The sequence below is a fragment of the Marmota marmota genome, unplaced genomic scaffold (genome assembly GCF_001458135.2).
Source record: "Marmota marmota marmota unplaced genomic scaffold, marMar, whole genome shotgun sequence".
NCBI lineage: Eukaryota > Metazoa > Chordata > Mammalia > Rodentia > Sciuridae > Marmota > Marmota marmota.
In genome coordinates this window covers 6,517,659-6,539,397 of record NW_026000136.1, presented here as the reverse complement: position 1 = coordinate 6,539,397, position 21,739 = coordinate 6,517,659, and the positions used below count along the sequence as shown (strand labels likewise).

General features: G+C 50.4%; 1 protein-coding gene across 1 annotated transcript in view; it reads right to left on the bottom strand.

Annotated features, from left to right (window-relative positions):
• The window catches only part of CUNH7orf50 (chromosome unknown C7orf50 homolog), a 117,304-nt gene that overhangs the window by 77,610 nt on the left and 17,955 nt on the right, over positions 1–21,739 (bottom strand). The window lies entirely within an intron of this gene.

Genomic DNA, 21,739 nt, shown 5'->3' with positions numbered 1-21,739 from the left:
ACACCTGAGCATCCTTCCTCTCTAGGAATGCTGCCCGCCCCCGGCTCCCGCTCCTAATACCCGAGAGAGCTGCATGGAGCTAGAAAGGGTCTCATTTAATGAAATACCTGCTCGGAGATGTGTTTAGACGTGCATTTGTTTACAACAGACTTGGCAATTATGTGAATGTGGGATGAGACCACGAGAACTGCATGCAGTTAATGGGATACACGGAGAAATACTCTGGCGTGTATGGTTGAAAAATCTGCCTCTACAAAATAATAGTGGGAACAATGATGATGGCAACTTTAGCAGTTCCCAATAAAATATATTTAAAAACAAATCTAACTATTGCTGATAATGTTCAGTGTATGTCAATAAAATGTTATGTGTTGATTCTCTGAAATGCTCTAAGCAGTTCCCTAAGTAGTGTGAGACGGGGCTGGGGGAGGGGGCTCTCAGAAAGAGCCACAGCCCCACAAAGAAAAGCAAGCCCACGGTTTTGCAAACTCAGGTCCCACCTGAAGAACTCTCCCGCGAGGCCAACGTCCAGACCCTGCCAGCTGGACACCTCCTGTGCCTTCTCGGGATGTCCAGATGCTGCAGTCTGACATGCACGCTGCATCGTCTCCGGGCACCAAGTGCATCTTATTACCAACACAGAAGGCAGAGCTCAGCCTTATCAAGGCATCTGCATAAGCAGACTTATCCAATGTCGAGAAGGCTCTCGGCTGTGAGAGGCACCCTGGGTTGGCAGGCACTCAGAGCACTCGGGGGGCCAACTGGGAGGACTCCCTGTCCTGTTCTGTCACCAGATAAAGCTGTACCAGGTTCTCCTCCATTCTCTGCCCACATCCAGAGGCCCCTCAGGAGCTCAGGCCTCCCAAAGAACACAAGGTAATATGGTTAACAAAGAAAAAGATCACTTTGTCTCAATAATTTGCATGTTATTTTCCATTTAAACTATGGTACTACTTTTTATTTCTGATAATATATATTTAAGGTAAAAGATGACCCAGTTAAAAAAAAAAATCACACAGAGCACCCAAGAGAACTCCCCTTGGCACCCTGTGGGACACAATCTGTGCATGGATGGGTGCGGCAGGCCTGGCTCCAACAGCCTGCAGGGCCTGGATTCTCTGTGCTCGTCACCAGGGAGCAACACTCCTCCAAAGAGGAGACTATTTGTCCCAGACTGAGACCCCAAGCAGTGGCATCTCCAGCACTCCAAATCCCACATGAGCAGGACACAGCAGACCTCTTCCAGGACTGTCCCCACAAATCAAGGGGTCTAGCAATAGGCAGACAACCTCTACAGGAGGCCAAGCCATCCCTCGAGCTGGCACCTGCAGAGGGTGCAAACATCACAAGTGAGGTCCCTGTGCTAGAGGAACAAGGTCCTGAGACGCTTTTCATACCACATGCTTTGAGCCCACATGGTGCTCCTCCAGGGCACACAGGGCACCACTAACAGTGGGGCCCAAGAACCAGCACTGCAAACTCTGACAGGATGTTGCTTTTATAAGGCGAGTGTGTGATCTGAGTTCCCCAGCTCCACTCAGTGTTGGTAACAATCCAAACCCAATCCAGACTGCAAGGAGACAGAGCTGGTGCCTACCACTGAGCAAGGCACCCACAGCCATTCACCCCTCATCCCAGCTTGAAAATTGGTGCACAGAAGCCCCAAACACAGACACAGAGACCCAACACTCACTCTTAGCTCTGATGGATGGGGTGGGAAGACTCAAGGAATAAGAGTGAGAATCTATGACCCTCAAATCCTTAGACAGGAAATGGTGCAGCCAGGAACCGAACCTCGGTCTCTCCAAAGCCATGATTCTTTCTCTGCAGCAAGCGGCAACCCTGATGCTAAAAGCAAAAGTACTCAGTGTGGCAAGTGCAGAGCCGGAGAGCCCTGGGCACCCTGGCGTCACCTAAGGCTGAGCCCTCTCCTTTGCAGCTACGTCTCCAGCAAGTTCAGGGAAGGCAGGAGGGAGACCTCGCGGGGGGACTCTAAATGCAGCTGCATCTGCCCAAAGTCCCAAAATATCCACAGTGGGAGGGGATCCATCCTTCCAAGGCACCCGTCCCTGGGGCCAGAACTCTAGAGCGCTTCTCTGGGCTACAGCAGAAGCCACCTGCAGACTGGCCATGCAGAACAGGTCCACCCCTTCCTGCACGCAGCTGTCCCCACTCACTCCTACGCAGCCTTCTGCCTGAGGCTCCTGATGACTAGGTCTCCTCAAGAAGGTCTGCCATGGGCAAGGGCCACATGAGGCTACAGCGCAGCTCCTATGCCAACACTCGAGGCACATTTCCCCAGCTGAGAAACTGGCAGAACTGCTGAGAGTCAGTGGGATGGATAGCTACAAGGGTGAGCACAAGGCAGAGGGCTTCCCTAATGAAATGGGACCCTCCAGAGCCAGAGGCTGGGCCTGGTGCCCCTGAAGTCTCCTCTGCGTCTGTGCGATGGGCAGAGCGGAGGTTGGAAGCCCTGCAGGGCTCTGCGCACCCCACCCAGCCCTTCTCAAGGCATCTGTCTGAGAGCTGAGGCTAACTTGATTATTTGGGGCAGGAACACCACAAGATAAAATCAAGGCGTTTTAATTGCTTTGTTGCTTCCTGGTAACCCAACTCTCCCGCACAATAATGTAGTTTAAACCCTGCGACGGGCTGGAGAGTCCATAGCTGTAGGCACGTAAAAAACACCTGATGAGCACTGACCAGGAGTCCATCACTTTCTTTGTGTGCAACAATTAACTCTTGACCATGACCTTGTCCTTCCCGGCTCCCAGGCCTGGTGAGGAATGGTGGCATGCCATCTATTACACCTCCCTGGCACACACACCTTCAGTCCTGGAGGAAGGGTGGGGAGGAGGGCCGAGGGAGCCTCTCAATAGGCTCTTCTCTGCAGCGTGGCACACAGCGCGGAGCCGCTCGTCTGTACTGTGAGTGAGCACAAGGGTAAATGTGCTGATGCCCCTGAAGACAGAGTTCTCGCAGGACAAGGGAGGCAGAAGCACACAGGAAGCAGAGGGGCACTCAAGAACCCCATGGGAATGCAGCAAAGCAGGTGGATCTCCATTTGTGAGACTCTCGGGTGTGAGAATGTCAAAATCATACCCAGAGGACACAGGAGATGGCCCAAAGGATTCCCACTGGCCAAATCCGGAAAAATCTAGGCTAGGAGGATTAAGAAGAGTTAATAAAAGTTGAGCACAGTGGTGCAGGCCTATAATCCCAGCGACTTGGGAGGCTGAGACAGAAGGGTTGTGAGTTCAAAGCCAGCCTCAGCAACTTAGCAAGGCCCTAAGCAACTCAGCAAGACCTTGTCTCTAAAAGAAATATAAAAAAGGGTTGTGGCTGTGGCTCAGTGGTGAAGCATCCCTAGGTTCAATCTCCAGTACCTCCAAAAAAGTTAATAATAATTAGAAACTATTAAAAAGAATCCTGAGCCCATTCTAATAATAAATAGGCAACAAACATAATTTAAATAAGCAACTAATAAAAAGATAATAATAAATAGAGTGTGTGAAAGATGTGGGGATTTTTGGTTATGGAAAAAAAATGGCCTATAACTGAGGGACTGCTGGGGGGACAGGAGCAGGGAGGGGGGACGGACTTGTCCCTTTGCAGCTTTTACTGTGAGACTGGAACAGGCCAAGAACCCCCAAAGGAGGCACCCCAGGAGCAGTGGGGTATTTGCAGAGCTCCCACAGACTGCTCGTTAAAGCAAGGGAAAGTCACTACACAGCAGAGATGGGACAGCCCTTCACTGAGTGGTAACATGGACATCACCAAGAGGAAAAAGCCCAGCTGTGATACCCTGAGAAGGACAAAATGTCTCTAATGTCCTAATCTAAGGGTACATACTGAGTCTAATCAGAAGCAAATACCAGAAAAACCCAAAATGATGAAAGGAAGCCAATTTACAAAAAAAAATGAGAATGTCATAGAGATAAATAAGCGTGGAGGGGCTGGGACTGTGGCTCTGCGGTAGAACGCTCGCCTGGCATGAGCAGGGCCCTGGGTTCGATCCTCAGCACCACATAAAAATAAATGAATGGAATAAAGGTAGGTGTCCAACTACAAAAATAAATATTAAAAAAAGAGATAAGCGTGGAATAATTCTTCTAAAGTCAGGAGAAAAGAGGGGGAACAATTACATGCGATGAAGACCCTAGATGAGATGATCCACCACAAGGAGGGAAAAGCATTCTGGGGATATCACGGGGTCAGGGGACAAAACAACGCGGGCAAACCTGGAACACCTACTGCGAAAGACGCCAGACACAGAAGGCCATATTGTGTGATTCCTCTTATACGAAGTATCCAGAGTGGGCGAATCCAGGGGCAGGAAGGGGCTGCCAGGGCCACAGAGGGGAAAGGAGATTTCGAGGGGGCACAGAGCTGCCCCTGGGGACAGAGAAGGTGCTCCAACATGGCTGTGGAGGTGGATGTCCATTTTAGCTGTGACCCTTTAGAGGGTGAGTTCATGGCATGAAGGTACGTCCCAACAAGTCAATGTTCCTTAATAGCTTCTCATTCATACCCCACACAGGGAGATGCCCAGCACCCTTCTGGAGTCCCAGGAACTGCTGCTAGCATTTACTGTAAAATTCCTAGTTTTCTCTCCTCACTTACTGCTGGTGATTCAAGCTTTATGTTCTTTTCCACAGTGGCAAGCTAATTATCTGGGGTCTATTTTGATATGATTTTAAATTAAAAATAGAGAAAAAGAACTTTGGTAAAATTTAAAGCTGAATGTAGTCAATCATTCTCCAGGATCTCAGACAATGGCTATGGCCAGTTCTCCCTCCTGCTGGGCACTGTCCTTGGAGAACTAGGGGACCTGCACAGGCTGGCCCCGCGGCCCCCATAGGTGCACACTTCAGGAGTGACCAAGGACAGAAAGGAGTCAACAATATCATTTCAATTACTTAGACGCTTTCACCAGTGATGTGCTCAGAAATCTAAAAGCAAGGCTTACCACTGAACCATCCCACAGCACTGCCACCCTGTAGATCACAGTTGTGACCAGCATCCCTGGGAACAGCAGAGACCCAAGGCGAACAGACACATGGACACACACAAGTGCTTGCTCCCGGGTCAGATCACAGAAGAAGCTGGGACCTTGGGGGTTTCCAGCTCCTCTTCCTGCAAATGATCAACAGAGGCTTGGGGAAGTTCCACCTGTTACAGATTTAATGCGCTTTGCCTTCCGGACTATTGGGAGGGTGGGGAGCCAGCGAGTCCGCCTTGCACGGGAACTGAGGGAGGGAGAGGGTCATCATGAATAGCCATTACGTCCCAGGATGCTCACTCTCCACAGTGTCCTCAGACTCCTGGGTTCCATTTGGAATTGTCACAGAAAAAGATGTTTTCCAAGTTCATCTCCCTCATAGGCAAAGACCATGGCCCCTAAAAGGAAAGCTGCCGGCCTACAATTAATCAACAAGTCCTCCAAGAATGGGCTCTGGGCAGAAGGCTAGGGAGCACAGAGAAGTGAGGGCAAAGGTCCTGGCACAGCTGGATGGGCCCTGGGCCCAGTGGGTTCTAGGCAGGCCCCTCCACAGCTGAGGGATGGCCACCAAGGCTACTCCAAGGTTGCCCAGCCAGCCATGGTCACTTCTGAGCAGCACAAGCTGAGCAGTCTACCAGGGTTCCCAGGATAGCCCGGAGCTGACACTCAAACAGGCGCGTATGTCTGCTCACAACCACAGCCTCGCCTTCCTCGTGCACCCAGGCTGTGTGTAGGAAGACGTCAGTGTTGAGCTCATCTGACTGCTGCCCTGGTTAAGTGGGTGGGGTCCCATCTGCCAATAAGGGTTTTAAGAGTCAAAGGGACACAGAACACAAAAGTGTACCAAGCCTGCCTGTGTTTCTATGCCTTCACACTGGGGTGGAGTTAATCCAAAACTTATCGCAAAAAATCAGCTGTTGGGTCCTGGAGCTCCAGGCCCAGCTCCAGGGCCAGCGGCTGGCTCTGCTGAGCACACGGGCTGATACGCAGCCTCTCCAGGGAGAAAATACAATTGAGTGGGTGGCTTCATAGCAAAGTTGCTGTTCCTTCCTCCTCCCCTGCAGGATGTTGCCTAACATTCTGGCTACCTCCAGCCTCCTGCGCCGATTCCCACCTGAGCGTCTGCCTTCCCCATTGCAACCTCAGCGCCCTGAGGAAGGAGAGTGCAAGCTCCTGTGAAATCCCCAACACAGCCCGCGCTGGGGCCTTCGGCAAGCACCTGCTCAATGAATACATGGCAGCCACAGCTAGTGGCTGTGGGCCACACACCTCCTCATAGCATTAACCAAGCAGAGGTAAAGGCCATATCCCCAGGCGGCATCACATCACCTCTGGGAAGTGACAGCAAAAGAAGGAGGTGGACCTCACTCACATGGGACATTCTTGGGAATGAACATAGTGTCCTTCTTTGTTGACTCAAAAGCAGTCATTTTCCAGGAATGAGGAGAACCAACACAGCCCACTTCTCCTCCTCCTCCTCCTGAGCTACCCTCAGGAGCTCAAGCTGCACTGGCTGAAACAAACCCCCAAGGCCAGACACCTCCCAGAGAGTTCCACAGACTAGCCTCTGGCTGGGCAGGCCAGCTATCACCTGCTGGGTAGGCAACACATACTGATCAACATCTTAAAGGCATGTCAAGCTGAAAGGACCTCTGGAACTCAGGACAACCTCCAGAAGCAAGCTGGACAGTGCAGGGGAGTACCTAGGGACCCGGAGTATGTGCTTACAACAGCACCCTCACTGTGGTACCCAGAACACATTGCATTCTCAGGAACACCAGCTCAGATACAGATGACACTAGGCCCTATCACCTTTTCCCAGCCAGCATACATGTACACACACATGCATGCACCCAGACACACAAAGGCATACACACACACACAGAGAGAAACGCATGCACACATGCCCACAGAGACAAGCACAAATGCAGACAGGTGTGCACACAACATGCACATGTACAGGCACAGACACTCACACACACAGACGCACAAACCTGCCCATGATGACTGCTACTCGCATGCATAAGATTATAAAAGCCTGGCCATCCCATGTTGCCAAGGCAACAGCAAGGCATGCACTTTCATCTGTTGCTGCTGAGGTGTTAACTGGCATGACCAGCTTCAGGGAACACAGGGATGTGTGCTGACTGCTTCTGTGAGGCTCCCAATGACCTGCCTCTTGGCAGTCACACCCTGGACGATCCCCTCCCCAGGAGTGAGCTGCACCTGGCAAAATGCCACTAGAAAACAATTCAGCAAGGGGGATAGGACATTACTTCTGAGATTGGGACTTTTGATCTTTGCATTCTCCCCTCTCCCCCTCTGATGAAGTCAGTTGCCAACTGGGAGCTCCCTAAGGAGAGGTCCATGTAGAAGAACTGAAGGCAGCCCTGGTCAAGGGCCAGCAAGGACCTGCAGCCCTCAGTATAACAACCTTGTAGGAATCAGATCCTACCAATACCCACAAGTGAGGCTGGAAGCAGACCAACCCCAGTTGAGCGCTCCAACCAGCTCAGCCCTGGACAACCCTTGACTACTTTTATGAGTTGAAAGGCCTGGCTGAGATACATCCGGATTTCCATCTACGAATTTGTTCTTATAGCCACTATATTCTGCGTCAGGTAACTAATTCAGTTGGTTTATGTAGTAGAGATGAAGATTCACAGCCCTAACACTATGATCCCACCCTAGGTATGTCCCCAAGAGGAGCCCATACACCTGTCTGATAGGATATACATGATCATTCTTCGCAGCATTGTTTATAACTGCCAAAGACTAAAAATATTCAGATGAATATAAAAACAGATAAACTATGGTATAGTCACATACCAATAAAAATGAACAATTTAGAGCTAGACACAACAGCATGGCTAATACAAAATGTAGCCAAAGCAGTAAAATACAAAAGAAAAAAATGCATAATACATCTCCATTGCCAGGCACGGTGGCACACACCTGTAATCCCAGCAGCTCGGGAGGCTGAGGCAGGAGGATCACGAGTTCAAAGCCAGCCTCAGCAAAAGTGAGGTGCTAAGCAATTCAGTGAGACCCTGTCTCGAAATAAAATACAAAATAGGGCTGGGGATGTGGCTCAGTGGTCATGTGCCCCTGAATTCAATTCCCAGTACCAAAAAACAAAACAAAACATCTCCATTCACATAAAGCTCAAATACAAGCAAAGCCAAATGTATTTCTGGGATGCACGCGTTGGAAATAAACCCTGGGGAAAGCAAGGACATGGCCGGGAAGAGACAGAACAGCCTCCCGTCTCAGCCTGGGGGACACTTTGTGGAAGTGGTACACACCCTTCTATTTGTGCATTTTACAGTAAAGCAGGGGGAGAAGGAAAGCCTATGGTATATCATGCCCGTCTGCAGCATAAATAAAGCCCTGCTGAATCACAACTGCTAAGTCAAAGCCATCTGGAGAAGAAAACTTCCCTGAAGCAGGTGAATTTGACTGAGGAAAGAGAGGCATGTGTAAATCAGTGAACGGCAAAAGTCATTTGCCAACAAAGGAAAAGGGGAAGAGACCAGGCTCCTGGTGACCTCACTTAACTCCCAACACCAGCCCATGCCTAGGGATATCAGGAGCCCTCAGCAACTTGGGGAGTGTGGCCGGCCCTGTGGCCAGTTCCTCCTCTCGTGTTACTCATGCTCTACAGCCCCCCGCAGTCCCCTAGGAAGCCTCTACCACAGTAGCACCCAGGGACTGAGCCTTCCTACCAACAAGACAGCTTAGCCCCCAAACTTCGTGGGCTTCCCCCTCACCCTCCACTCCAAGGTAGAATATCTTCCCTTAAAACCTTTGAAGTTTGGGGCTGGGGATGTGGCTCAAGCGGTAGCACGTCCGCCTGGCATGCGTGCGGCCCAGGTTCGATCCTCAGCACCACATACAAACAAAGATGTTGTGTCTGCCGAAAAAAACTAAAATAAATAAAGAGAGAGTTTAAAAAAAAAAAAAAAAAAAAAACCTTTGAAGTTTAATCTACCTGTAATGGTACACACAGCTGTAAAAGCAAATCAAGACTGAGTTTTCTGCAACTAGTTTATCCCAAGGAGACCACCTGCCTCCCCCTGCAGACCATTACAGGGCAAGCTGCGCCAGTCACGAGGCTCCCAGCAGGAGGAGGTGCCCTGTGCCCGGCCCGCTCGGCCCTGTGCCGGGGAAGGCAATTTCCCTGGTCTGCCATCTTGAACACAGTTCTATCTTCCTAGAAACAAAGTTCCACAAGGCTGTGCAAGCCGCGGCACAGCTCCTTTTCAAACTGCTTGTCTGGATAAACTGACAGTGTGGGACTTGTGGCTGCACTTGTCTGGAGGAAGTGTTCAGGGACAGGAAGAAAGAAAATGCCACATATTAGATCTCTTACCAAATACGCACTGCAGGGAAACTCAATTTAGAGATGCATGGAAACATCTCTAACTTCCCTCCCTAGTCACAAACCCACAGTCCCTCTTCAGACATGCTGGCGACATGGCACCAGAGGGAACCCTGACAGGAGCTGCCACATCCGGACCCAACAAGCAGCTGGGGGATGCAGAAGCACTCAAGGACAGCAGTGCTGGGCTTCAGAGGCAGAGACCTCACAGAGCAGGACACAGGCCATTCAGGCCAGAAGAGTGCAGAGCCATGACCAGGCAGAACCAGAGTACTGTGCGGGAGGACCAAGAGCACTGGACGTCTGCAGGGTCCACACGTGCACACAGGCACATACATCTGCATGCACACCCAACATGTGTCACCCACAGACCTGTCCTGGTCAACTTGGGACCTCCTTTCTGGGGGCTGGATGACACATCTTCCCAGGCAAAAGGGTATGAATACTACAGGCCACCGGAACAATGCTTCCATGGCTGCCAATGAGACTCATTCTAGAACTCCTTCCTAGTCCACAGGCACGGTGCTGTGTGAACCTAGCCCATTTAAGTTCACCATCACACAGCTGAGCCTCCATTAATCAGTCACTTAGGATGAAGAAAACCGCACCGAACTGCAGGCAAAGGAAAGGGGTCACATTGGGCCCGCGTGGGAACTTTACCCCTGTGCTAAAGACTTCTGTCAGGTGCAGTTATGAAAAGAGCCACACACAGAAGGCACAACTCACCGTACTGATTTAAAGAATCAGGCGCCATCAGTGCAGTGGCGGCTGGAACGGCACACTGTAGTCTAGGGTCTCTGTGGTGAACAGGCTGTCATCACAAACGCTCCTTTACTTCCACTCCAACTACCAAAGGTCACTGTGTTGCTAGACAGCTGCAGGTAGGACAGCTGACAAAGCCTGGCTTCCTGGTTCGGAACCCAAGAGGCAAGAAATTCAGACCACATCTTCACCTGGAACCCACCATATGCAAGTGCTGTGTTCTGCCTCCCACACGCTCTGCCTCATGGGATCTGCCTGATACTGACACGGGCCTGCAGCTGTCCCCACTTTACAGGAGGGACACAGGAGTGAAGGGGATTGCCCCCACCTGCAAACAGCATGAGAGTGGGCTCTGATGGGCTCTAGGTGGTGGCAGAACAGTCCGAGGGAAGGAGCAGGCCCCTGCACAGGCATGGCGCAGGGAAGCCCCGACCCTGAACTTTAAGTTAAACTTCTGCCCTACTGAAAGCACCGTGTTTTGAGTATCAGTGTCACCTGATGACCAACCCCACCTAGCATCTGCCCCGGCTATGGATACAGCACCCAAAGGTTGGTGGAACGGCCTCCCTCACACACTCGGGCCGATTATACTCACACCCTTCTAGGTGGGCCACAGGGCCTAACTCAGGGGACTGCTATACTGACCTGAGCATGGGCAAGGCTGTTAGGCCCACAACAGGCCTGAGGAGACAGGTACAGCACCACTGGGCCAAACCTGACTGTCAGCACCAAGGCCAGGCCTCAGCTTCGAACCTCATTTACCAACCTTTAAAAATACTGATGCACACAAAAGAAAGCTCATCGGCCAGAGAAGCTGATGGCCTCTAAGGGCTCACATATATTCTGATACTGCATCTCCCTAATGGCATTCAGATGGCACTGGGGCAAAGGGAAGCACCGTCCTTCTCCCAGTCGGTACAAGTGTGCTCCCGCAGACACTGTGAAGCTGCCCTGCCCAGTGCAAGGTTCCGGGAGCAGCCAGTCAAGCCAGACCCTGCCCATGCTCCTAACAGCAGGAGATGCAAGCTCTGTGCCTGGGAAAATGTCTTCAAAGGGACAACTGTTTTCCCAGCTGCGAACACTCCACCCTGGGAAATCTTTCCATGCCATTACAAGAATAATTTTGAAATGATTGTGCAAATATGCAGCCTAATCCATCCATTCTGGTATTTTAGATCCAAACTTAAGAATGTCCTTGAGCACACTGTCTAATCAGCCAGTGGCTAATACAACTCCTATCATGAAGTGAGCTTCCCTGAACAAATGTGGCATCAGCGCACCTCACCAAGACCAGCAAGCTCAGGCTTCCCCTGAGCAGTCAGGAAATGAAAACAATGTCTGTCAGCAAAGACAAGGCCAAAACGGGAAGCTCACCCGTGTGCGTTTTCCATTTTATTAATACGTACAACCTATGGAAGAAAAATGTTCAACAGTCATACTAAAGGAAAAAGAATCACAGCACTTTCCCAGGGCAAAATTACTTGGAAAGGAACATGTACACATCACAAATGAGCTCTCAAATCCCAGGAACAAAATGCTGCTTAAGTTAAAATATCAAATTTATACCATGATCTCCAATTTCAAGGCTATGACTACATGGCATGCCCCATCAAGAGCCAAAAAGATGGGTTGGGGTGGTGGCTCAGTGGTAGAGCGCCTGCCTAGTACGTGTGAGGCACTGGGTTCAATTCTCAGCACCACATAAATAAATAAATAGATAAATAAATAAATAAGATGTGTCCATCTACGGCTAAAAATATTTTATAAAAAGGAGCCAAAAAGAGGAAAAGCAGACCATGGAAATGGATATTAGTCAGGAGACCCTGGTGAGGTCCATTCTGCCAGATGTGGACAGGCTTCCCAACACCCAGGCTGAGGACCCCAGGCCTGGCCACCAAAGTGACCACAGGAACAGGAAACCACAAGCCTGGGACATCATAGGACAGAGTGTTAGCCCACGTAGCCTGATGGCACTTTGGCCATTCAAATCATGGTTCAGCTTTAGCTATAGAAAGGTAAAACTGCAAGAATCTGTTCGCCAGTCACTAGCACGTCACGTGACAAGGCCCTGTGCAGAACCTGAAGGCCAGACACGCTGTAAAAATGCGAAGTTAAAGTTACAAACATGCTAACGTACCAAACATTTTTTTCTCTAAGCTTATTCATGTTTTCTTAATTTCTACAAAGAGTATTTTTTTAAGCGGGGGCGGCTTTGTTTTAAAAAATTACATTAAAAATGAGGTTAAGCGAGTCACGATGCCTTGCACATTCTGCGTTACTCCAGAGGCGAAGATGGAAGCATCACTTGAGTCAAATTTAAGGTCAGCCTGGGCAACACAAAGAGACCCGACCTCAAGAAAAGAAAGACGTTAAAAACAAACACCTATAAAATGAATCCATGTTGAGTTTAAGTGTGTCAGGAAGATGTATCTACATAAAAGGAAATGGGGGAAGGAGCCGAGCGGTGAGAGGCAGATTGGGGATATGCTGTCCTTTCTAACTCTTTTTTTAAAAATTACTTTGATGTTGTTTATTCAGTAAACAGGAGGAGCAAAGCACTTCCAGGCATGTGCAACGCGTACTTTATTTAAAACAGTTGTTCCACCATCCCTAGATGTGACTGGCATTGCCTCCTCCAGTCAGAGTGGCTGAGACCTTCATTCTTGCTTCAAAGGGGTGCCTGCTCCAGGGGGCCATCCAGGCCACGGGCCAGAACAAAATCCCCAAAATGAGTCTGTCCAGAACTGTTCTGGAGTGCTCACTGTGCTCCAGGAACCACGCAGGGGTTGGGACTGAGCGACGGTCAGTGAGAATAATGTGGCAGGAAGTGAAGGAGAGCAGGTGTGGGGGAAGCGGGCAGGGCCAGCCCAGGGCCATGGGTGCAGCAGAGAGTGACAGTGATACTCCCAGCTCCTAGTGCGCGGTCTGCAGCTCGCAGAAGGGCGCTCAGCCACTGTAAGCAACACTGGAAGAAGGCTGGGGGAACAAGTACGGTCTGTGTAAAGACGAGGGAGCTGATGTGGTCAGGTTTAGGATGAGGCAGGGCTTACGAGGCATGGGTACAGTGAGAACAGGAATTAGAGTGGACTCCTCTCCTGGGAGGGACCCAAGATTCTGTCCCCAGCTCCACATGGTCAACTGATGCAGGATCCAAATTAGCAGTAATCCCTCCCTTCATCCAGCTTCTCCGGCGGGGAAGGGTGGCTGTCCCAAGGGAGCAAATGATAAAGAGAAAGCCAACCACCACGTGTGCCCGGGAGAGCAGATGGAGGAAAAGCAGATGCCTGCCACCTGGGAGGGCAAATCCGAGTTGGAACTGAACTGAGTGAGAAGTGCACCCCACTGCCCACTCCGGGCCAGTCCCTCACCTGTGCATGTGAGCTCTGCCCAGAATGGAGCTGGGAGGTTCTGGGCAGTTCTGGGGAGGGAGCTCCAACCACTCTCCATCCCTGGGCTTTGAAGAGACTAGCTGGGGAAAGAGCCAAGGACAGAGCAGAGAAGGCCCATGTCCCTTGGGAATAGGGTACATCCACCCAGAAAAAGGACAGTTTACTCTGGTCTGCAACTTCATTTCTTATACCATCATTCTGGTGGCAACTCAGCAGCCTGCTAGGAAAGGGAAGAAGCCCAGCAGTGGTCTCTCACAGGCACATGGCATTTCATGGGTCATGAAACACAGTGCCATCCATAGAGAGCAAAGAAAATGACAGTTCTCCAAGAGTCGAACACACAGGCACCAGGGACTTTGCAGAGCTCTACTCCCTCAGTCCAGCCCAGGGAAGCTGGGGGCTGCACCCAGCTCAGCTGTTCTCCCTGATGCTGCAACTGCCCATAAACCAGAAGGCACTTGGAAAACTCAGAATGAAGGGGATGGAGCCCCTGGAAGGGCCTTTAAGCTCTTAAACAATCTGATGAAAACTAGGTGCTCTCCCCACAAATGCACTAACGTGACACTCTGTTGGCAGCTTCTTCCTTGGACTCCAGGAGTGGCGAAGAGGGAAGACCTTTCTTCTGCCAAAGCCTGTGTGTCCTTTGCATCAGGCCCTGGGGGCTGAGGTGAGCAGCTGCCCTGTGGGAGGCTCCCCGCCACCTTACTGCTGGTAAAGGACCCAGATGCCAGGTGTAAGGAACATGCTCAATTCCTGGCCCTCTGATATCATTTTATTTCCATAATGGGCTCTATATAATTCTCATGGGGAAAAAAAGCAGAGATTTTATTTTGTTTTTCATCTTCTTTTTCCTTGGTTCAGTTTTCCACTAAGAAAAAGGACATGGGAACACACAGCCGTAGTTCAAAACTTCCAGACACCGGGAAAGGTCTGGAAACTGCTCTCATCATTGAAATGGTCTTTCTCCCACCACACCCATTTCCACCAGGGGTCAGATAAGCACCACCTCACCTTTCGTGACTGGAGGAAATGCCACATAGAAGCCAATGCGCCCCCACACTGAGCATCCCCTTTCTGAGGAAGCGGGCCTCCTTCCCTGCCCCTGCCGCCTCTTTTATTTGGAAGCAGCATCCTGCTCCAGAGCACGGTGGCCCAGGTGGGTCCACAAGACCCATCACTGCTGAGCCGCGGGTAGCTGGCCCCCTCACATGCCCTCCCAGCTGGTCAGCCTCTCCTTCTTGGCAGCTCCTAGGAGTTTCACTCTTTCTTTTTGATGCTCTGCTCCTTCATTCTATGTGTCTATGTGTTTTATTTATTCTGTTTGGAACTGGATCTTTCTTTGACACAGTCTTTCATCAACTTCCCACATCTCAGGAAGGAAGTTTTTCTTGAGACACTATCCTGCTTGCATTCTCTCCATTCTGTCCTACTGAATGTTACATCTTTTATTCCAATTTTCGTCTCTCCTACCTTCTCTTTCACAATCTCTATCTCTTCCTTACAGATGCCTTCCAACTTCTGATGCTCTCTTTAGCCACGTCTAGTCTGCTATACTCTACTTGGTTTCCGTAACTGCACGTTACTTTCAGGATTTCACTTTAAGTCCTTTTCAATTCTACCTAAGCACTGCTCATTGAGGGCTTTCCTTTAGTTCTCCCAGTATTTTAAACATATTTAAAGTTTCTCGGATGCTCTGACTTGCAGCTCTTGTGAACTCTGTCATCCACTTTACCTGCGGGCTTTCATGACTTCTCTCTTCCTGCCATGGACTGTGTTTTGCTGCAGTGGAAAATTCTTGAAGTGCGACTCTCCAAGTGATCCTGGTCCCAGCAGGCTGGCCATCATGAGCCTAAACATCCCCGGAAATCCAGCCTACACATATGGCACTGCGGCCTGGCCTGTTGGTTTCCACAAAGGATGTTTCTAGCTCATCTCTTACACATTACAGCGGAACACACTGGACCCCCCAGTTCAGGACCAATCCTATGACAACCTCGCCTAGAATGAGCATGGTTTCCAGGTGTAAGAACTGAGAGGTATGAACGACTGCCATAGTCACCATGCTGCAATCTCCAGGGCCTTAGTAGAGTCAAGTAGAGGCTGCTGGCCTCTCTCAGACCAGGCTCTAAATCAGAATCGGCTTCTTGATCCCATTCAAGTTGCACATTTGCACTGAATTCCGACTTTTGGTGGAGATGCTAGCAAAGTCACCTCTGTCTTCCAGGCAGCTGCTTGCCTCCGTGGCTTCCTGTGAGGGGACTCCCAAGTGCCTGAGGATGTGCCTCAGCACACACGGCTCCGCAGCATGACGGGGTAAAGCGAGTCACAGGAAAACAACACAACAGGACAAGTGCCGACACCCCTCCCGGCTCCTCTGTCCACAGTGAAATGAACCCGCCACGAGGCCAAGGGGGCAGGCAAAAATCCTAGGAAACAAAGAAAGCGCCAGCACTGAGCCAAACACTCCGCCTGGAAGGACTTCCGCTGAGAAGAAGCACTGGATGGACTTCCCACACAGAAGTGCCTGCCCTCCAGCTCCAACACCTTCGAAGACACTAGAAATTTAAGAACCCACAGCACCATGAAGAGTGAGCCAGAGCTGTCCCCACCAGGAGGAGGACAGGAACCTGGCCCGGGGTGAGCGCTTGCCTGGCCAGCAAGGAGAAACTTCCCACTACAAGGTATGGAACAGGACTCTGGTATTCAGGGTGTGGCTTATAAAGGTCAGATGGGCCTTAAAGCAGCAGGAAGGGTCCCTCGCCTCTGTGCCTCGCTGGGCTCAATATCCAAGGCTAACATCCAGAGGCGGCCCTTCACAGGGAGGGCGTGGTTTCCAAGGCAGCCAAGAATTCTCTGAGTCCCCCAACTGACTCCCAAAAGGGAAAGAGGGACAGGCCTAGCATCTCCACCAGGCGTGGGATAGGCCTGCAGTGGGGTACTCCTGGGAGGGGGCAGTCTGCACAGCGACCAGAAGCAGGCACAGGGCGCTGTGGGCAGGGCAAAAGCCATGAATAAAAGTAACTAAACTGGACAAACATGTGAAACGCACCAGACGACTAGATCCCTGAGCATAAAAAGGATGTTTTCAAACATGGAAGGAATGAGCTTTACAATAGGACTTAAAAAAAAAAAAAAAAAACTATAGGCAACTCACAAAAGAAAAACAAATGACCAATATGAATACGGAAAATGTCCACTCATGGAAGTAATCAAAGAAACCCAAATGAAAACAATCGCTTTCCTGCTGTCACTCTGGGAAACAAGAAAAACCTCTCTCTATGCTGCCTCGGGTTGGACTGGGGTGGGGGGGTGCCTAATGAGCACTCTCATACGTCCACTGAAACAGTGCTGAGCAGGACACGCTCCAGACACTCACCACAGTGCTACCTGGGCCGGAAGCTGGGCACTCACATGCCCACTGTAAAAATTCTGAGAAGGACTAGCTCCAGGATGTTCATCACAGCGCTACCTCAGGGCGGAACCAGTCTTTCTGGTTTCTCCTGCACACTTTTATTTTCTAATTTTTTTAACATCGATCATGTCTAACTCAGGAAAAACAACAACCATTACTTTCTAAAATTACATTTTGCTGAGTTATTTTCTGTTGGCCACAAGGAAGCAAAGCTCACAACCGTCTCCTCAGCTGACCGCAGCAGCAGTTCAAGAGCAGATATCGCCGTGGCGCAGCTGGACTCTGGGGGTGAGGGAAGTGGATCCTGTTTTCTTTGGCCCAGAAGGAGAACCGCCAGATTTCCATGGCAGCAAGAAAAGCTATCCGGCCTCCAGGTTCTACAGACCTGACCAACAGACTGAGAAAACACATCTCAAGAGACTGAGAGGTGCACCTTCATGTACAGAAGTCAAAGCACGCGGGAGAGCTGGCCTAACAGACCCCAGGGCCACCTCCACCAGACACTCTGAATGGTGCCTCATGCATGGGACAGCCACCGCTGAAAAGCTTCTAGAGAGAAGCAGGATGTCACATGCAGGCAGGGTGGACAGGCCACCCCCAAACAAAGCACGAGGCTCAACATGAAGCCAGGAAAATCCTCCCTACCAGGCCATGCAGCAGTTTCTAGAATTGATAAAGCCAATAGCATGTATCACCAAACCCGAGAAAAGCAAAGAGTCCTCATTCTGCCTCCGCTGACTCCCTGGACAGTCAGCTATCCTCTCACAAACGCGAGCACCATGGCGAGCATGGCTAAAACCCAAACACGGAGACACACGCGAGGGGCAGAGAAACTCCTCTCTGTTCAGACGGGGGATGCAAAACAGAACAGCTGCTCTAGAACAGAGATTGGCAGTTTCTTAAAAAATTAAACAGGCCTGTACAATATGATCCAGCAATTGTGGCCTTGGGCTTGTGCCCCAGAGAATTTAAAACATGATTGTGAATATTTATAGCAGCTCTATTCTCAAAAGCAAAAATCTAGACTAACCCAAATGTCCTTCCCTCAGTGGGTGAGTAAAGGGCTTTCGAGGGATCTAGTTCTGTATCTTGACTGTAGTAGTCATAGAAATTCACACCTGTGATACCACTGAGCAATCGCACACACACACACACAGATGTCAGAGTAAGCTCTGCAGGCTGTACTGCTGTGTCCTGGCTTCGACACCATGGTGGATGTCACGAGGAATTAATTATCACTGGAGGAACCTCAAGTGCAGGAAGCACCTCCCCATGTGTTGTTTTGCAACTTACTACGAATCTACAAGTATTTTAAAAATGCGTTTCTTTCAGGGAAGATAAAGGTGAACCCCAGTGGCGCGATCCTGACGCCCCCACATTCATTGTGCACAGTCTGCTGTTCCTGCTCCACTAGGCAGGAGCTTCCCGGGGGGTGTGGTGTCCTCTCCTTCTGCAGGCATAGGTGTCTGGAAGGTGTTTGGGACAAGGAGCTGGTGAGCCAGCCACTTCTATCGTGCTGGAGATTCTTTTTGTGCCAACAGAGCGCCACACCCCTGAGGGCGCAGGATAGATGGAATGAGAGCAGGAAGGAGCCCAGAGGCTGCCTCCTTCACCTCCACGGCCACAGGAACCTTCCCCGAATCCCCAGAAACAGCCCTCCTGTCCATACACGGGGAAGTGCATTACTCCTGAGCTAGGTTGGGCTGTTCCAGAGATGCCTCATCTCAAGTCCTGTCGCTTCTGCTCCCAAGTGCCAGTCCTGACTCATCCTGAGAAGGGACAGTCCTCCAAGATGGCTGTAGGACACATGGCACAGCCACCACTATCCGCTAGTCTGCTCTTCTCTTGGTGGCTCAGGGACATGGAGTCTGAGTTGCCAGGGCAAACCAGCATGAGTTCTCATCCTCCAGTGCCAGCAGCCTTTAGACCTCAACGAGGTTCCTCGGGGACCTGGGCAGGGTTCCTTTGTTTCCCAGGTAAGTGTCTGCTTAACCCAGTGAACTGCCACCCCGTCAGTCAGCAGCCTCCCCAAGAGAACAGAAAAGGGGAGGCTGAGAGGGTAGGGACATCTGACCCTGGCCCATCTCTTGGGAGAGAATGGAGGGGTGTCCAATCTCGGGAGTAGGGGGAACACACAGTGGCACCAAGTTCTTGGTGCTCAACCTCCCATCAGTGTGCATGTGATGCTGTTGAAAGCAGATGTCTCTGCTGCCCACAGATGCCATGTTTGAGCCCACTCGGCCCTCCCTGGGGTGGTACCCATGGCAACCTTTCCTGCTACAGCCATGACACACAGCCCTCATTACTTCCCATAACAAGCCCAGAGTTCTGTCAGCCTTCCCAGGGAGCACAGCCAGATTGTCAGAGTCACCAGCCCACATTAGGGCCTTGCCCCCTTTCCTCAAAGTGCAGCCTCTGGCTTTCCACACTGGAGAGACTCAGAACTCTAAAAGATCCACCACCTAGACAGCTAGAGCCCTCGGGGAGAGCCCCTGCACACGGGCAGGAACCCAGGCTGAGGGCGGAAGCTGGGTAAGGCTGGACACCAAAGTCTTCATTTCTGGCTTTGGTAGGCCAGAAGACTGGACAAGGGAACGGCAAGTCCCACCTGACAGCCTACTGTAGCAGACACACTCCCAAATGGACATGGCCACCCAATCGTTTGCACATTTAGGTTGCTTTTGAGCACCGTGGCAGAGCTAAGGGCCTAAAAGATTTCCTAGATGGCCCTGTATAGAAATAAGAGATCCCGATTGGACTTCACTCTCAGTGGGCAGGACTAGTCACTAAAAATGTGACTGAGACAGAAAAGCCGATCATTTCACACAGCATCAGAGTTGACAAAGAATGAGGACTGCCAGGCCCTGCTAGGGGCAGGCTGGACTCAGAAATATGGGCAAGGGGACCCAAGCCCAAGGTCCCCACGTGGAATATCTGCCAGGAGAGCTGCCCCTCCAAGCAGGGCCCACCATGTCCCTGCAGCCCCCAGCAATCCCAGCAACCAGGCCAGCACCACCCCCAGTGCAAGGCTCTCCCTGCATGGAACACCTAGAGTGTCTCTGTTTTCACACACGCTACAGATAGTACACAAAAGCATACCAAGAAGAGTTAAAAGCTGAGGCTTTGGAAGAAATAGTTTAAAGTCTCTTGTTTCTTCAAAAATGCTCATCCTCTGAGGCACAGATCCAAAAAGATGTGTCTGACTTTACCATAAATGTCTGCTGGGTTCTCAGGAAGAGCGCTTGGGGGTATGTTTGGTGGGGGCACAGTTTATTTTTAATCACGTTTGGATGTTGATTTACACCAAGTGCTTTCCAGTCACACACTGAGAAGGGGAACTGCCCCGGATGCAGTCACCCTGGGAACCTAAAATCCATCAATATCCATCAAGCGTTAGCTCACCTTCACGTGGCAATCCAAGCTGTCGGCTGTTGAATGCATCAAGAAGAAACTGGGGAAACCCACTAATGACCTTCCAGGTCAGAACAAACCCATGGCCGGGTTTTCTCATACTTCGTGAGACTATCCCTCTCCAGTGACTGACGGGGCTGCAGACCCAGACAATGAGTGACACCGAAAGTAGCACAACTCTGCTTGGCATCAGCAGAACCTCACAGAGCTGCAGTTTTGCTGAAAGTTTTGTTACCCGAACCAGTGTCACTATGAACAGTCATCCTGAAGCTCCCTAATCCCAACCCAACACCCCACAATAACAAGCTTGCTATATTTACCATCCTTCAAAACAAAAGAACTCTTTAAGCAAGTAATTGAAAGCCACTGGGGGGGAAAAAGCAATTAACAGTTGCATAACTGATTACATATAAAAACATAAGTTAATGCAATATCAAATAATTATGCCATTTCTAGCAGCATAAAAGCCCAATTTTTAACACACTTTTGCTGAACAAGCTAAATGTCCTAACTTGATCCGGGTGAACTACTGCTAAGTGTTACCACTGGAGAAGAGTCAGGCTACGGGGCCAACATGGAGAATGTGAAAAAATAAAAGAAGAGAAATGAAAAGGTTGCTCAGGCCACAAAGAGGGTTTCAGAAAGGTGATGGTCAGAAAGACTCTGCCCCAGAGGGGGACAGACAATGTGCACTGCGCTGGAACTGGCAGGAAGGCCGGGACTCGAAGCCAAACCCCCAAAGTCCTCTGCTGTGGGCAACAGCAGCACTGCAGCTCCTTACAGAGCAGGCAGACAAAAGAAACCTGTGCTGTGCTCGCTATAGATACTGTCAATGTCACCTTTCTCCCATCTATCCTGTCATCAAGAGCCAGAGGACAACATAAATGCTTCTTTCAGAATGCAACTAAACCAAAACAAGAAATCCAGCATACGATCTGGCTTGTCCAGCATTAGTTGCAACCCCAGGTCAAGGACACCCAGAAATAGCCAAGGAGCTCAGCTTAGGAAAGGGAGTCACACCAGCAAGTCAGGGATTTGCGGCTCCACTCTGCAACACTGGCCCCCTGGCAATGGTTTTATAGATGTGTCATCAAAGTACAGGCAACAAAAGAAAAAAACAGACTACATGTCATGAAAATCAAAAACTTTGGTGCTTGAAACAGTATCAGCCAAAAAGTGAAAAAAACAACCCACAGAACAGGAGAAAACTTTACAGGTCTTCTATCTGCAAAAGGATCCTGTCTAGGACTTGTTTATTTAGGTACTGGAGCTGTAACCCAGTGGCACTTCTATTTTGAGACAGGGTCTCACTAAGTTGCTGAGGCAGGCCTCAAATCTCTGATCTTCCTGCCTCAGCCTCCCAAGTTGCTGGAGTTACAGGA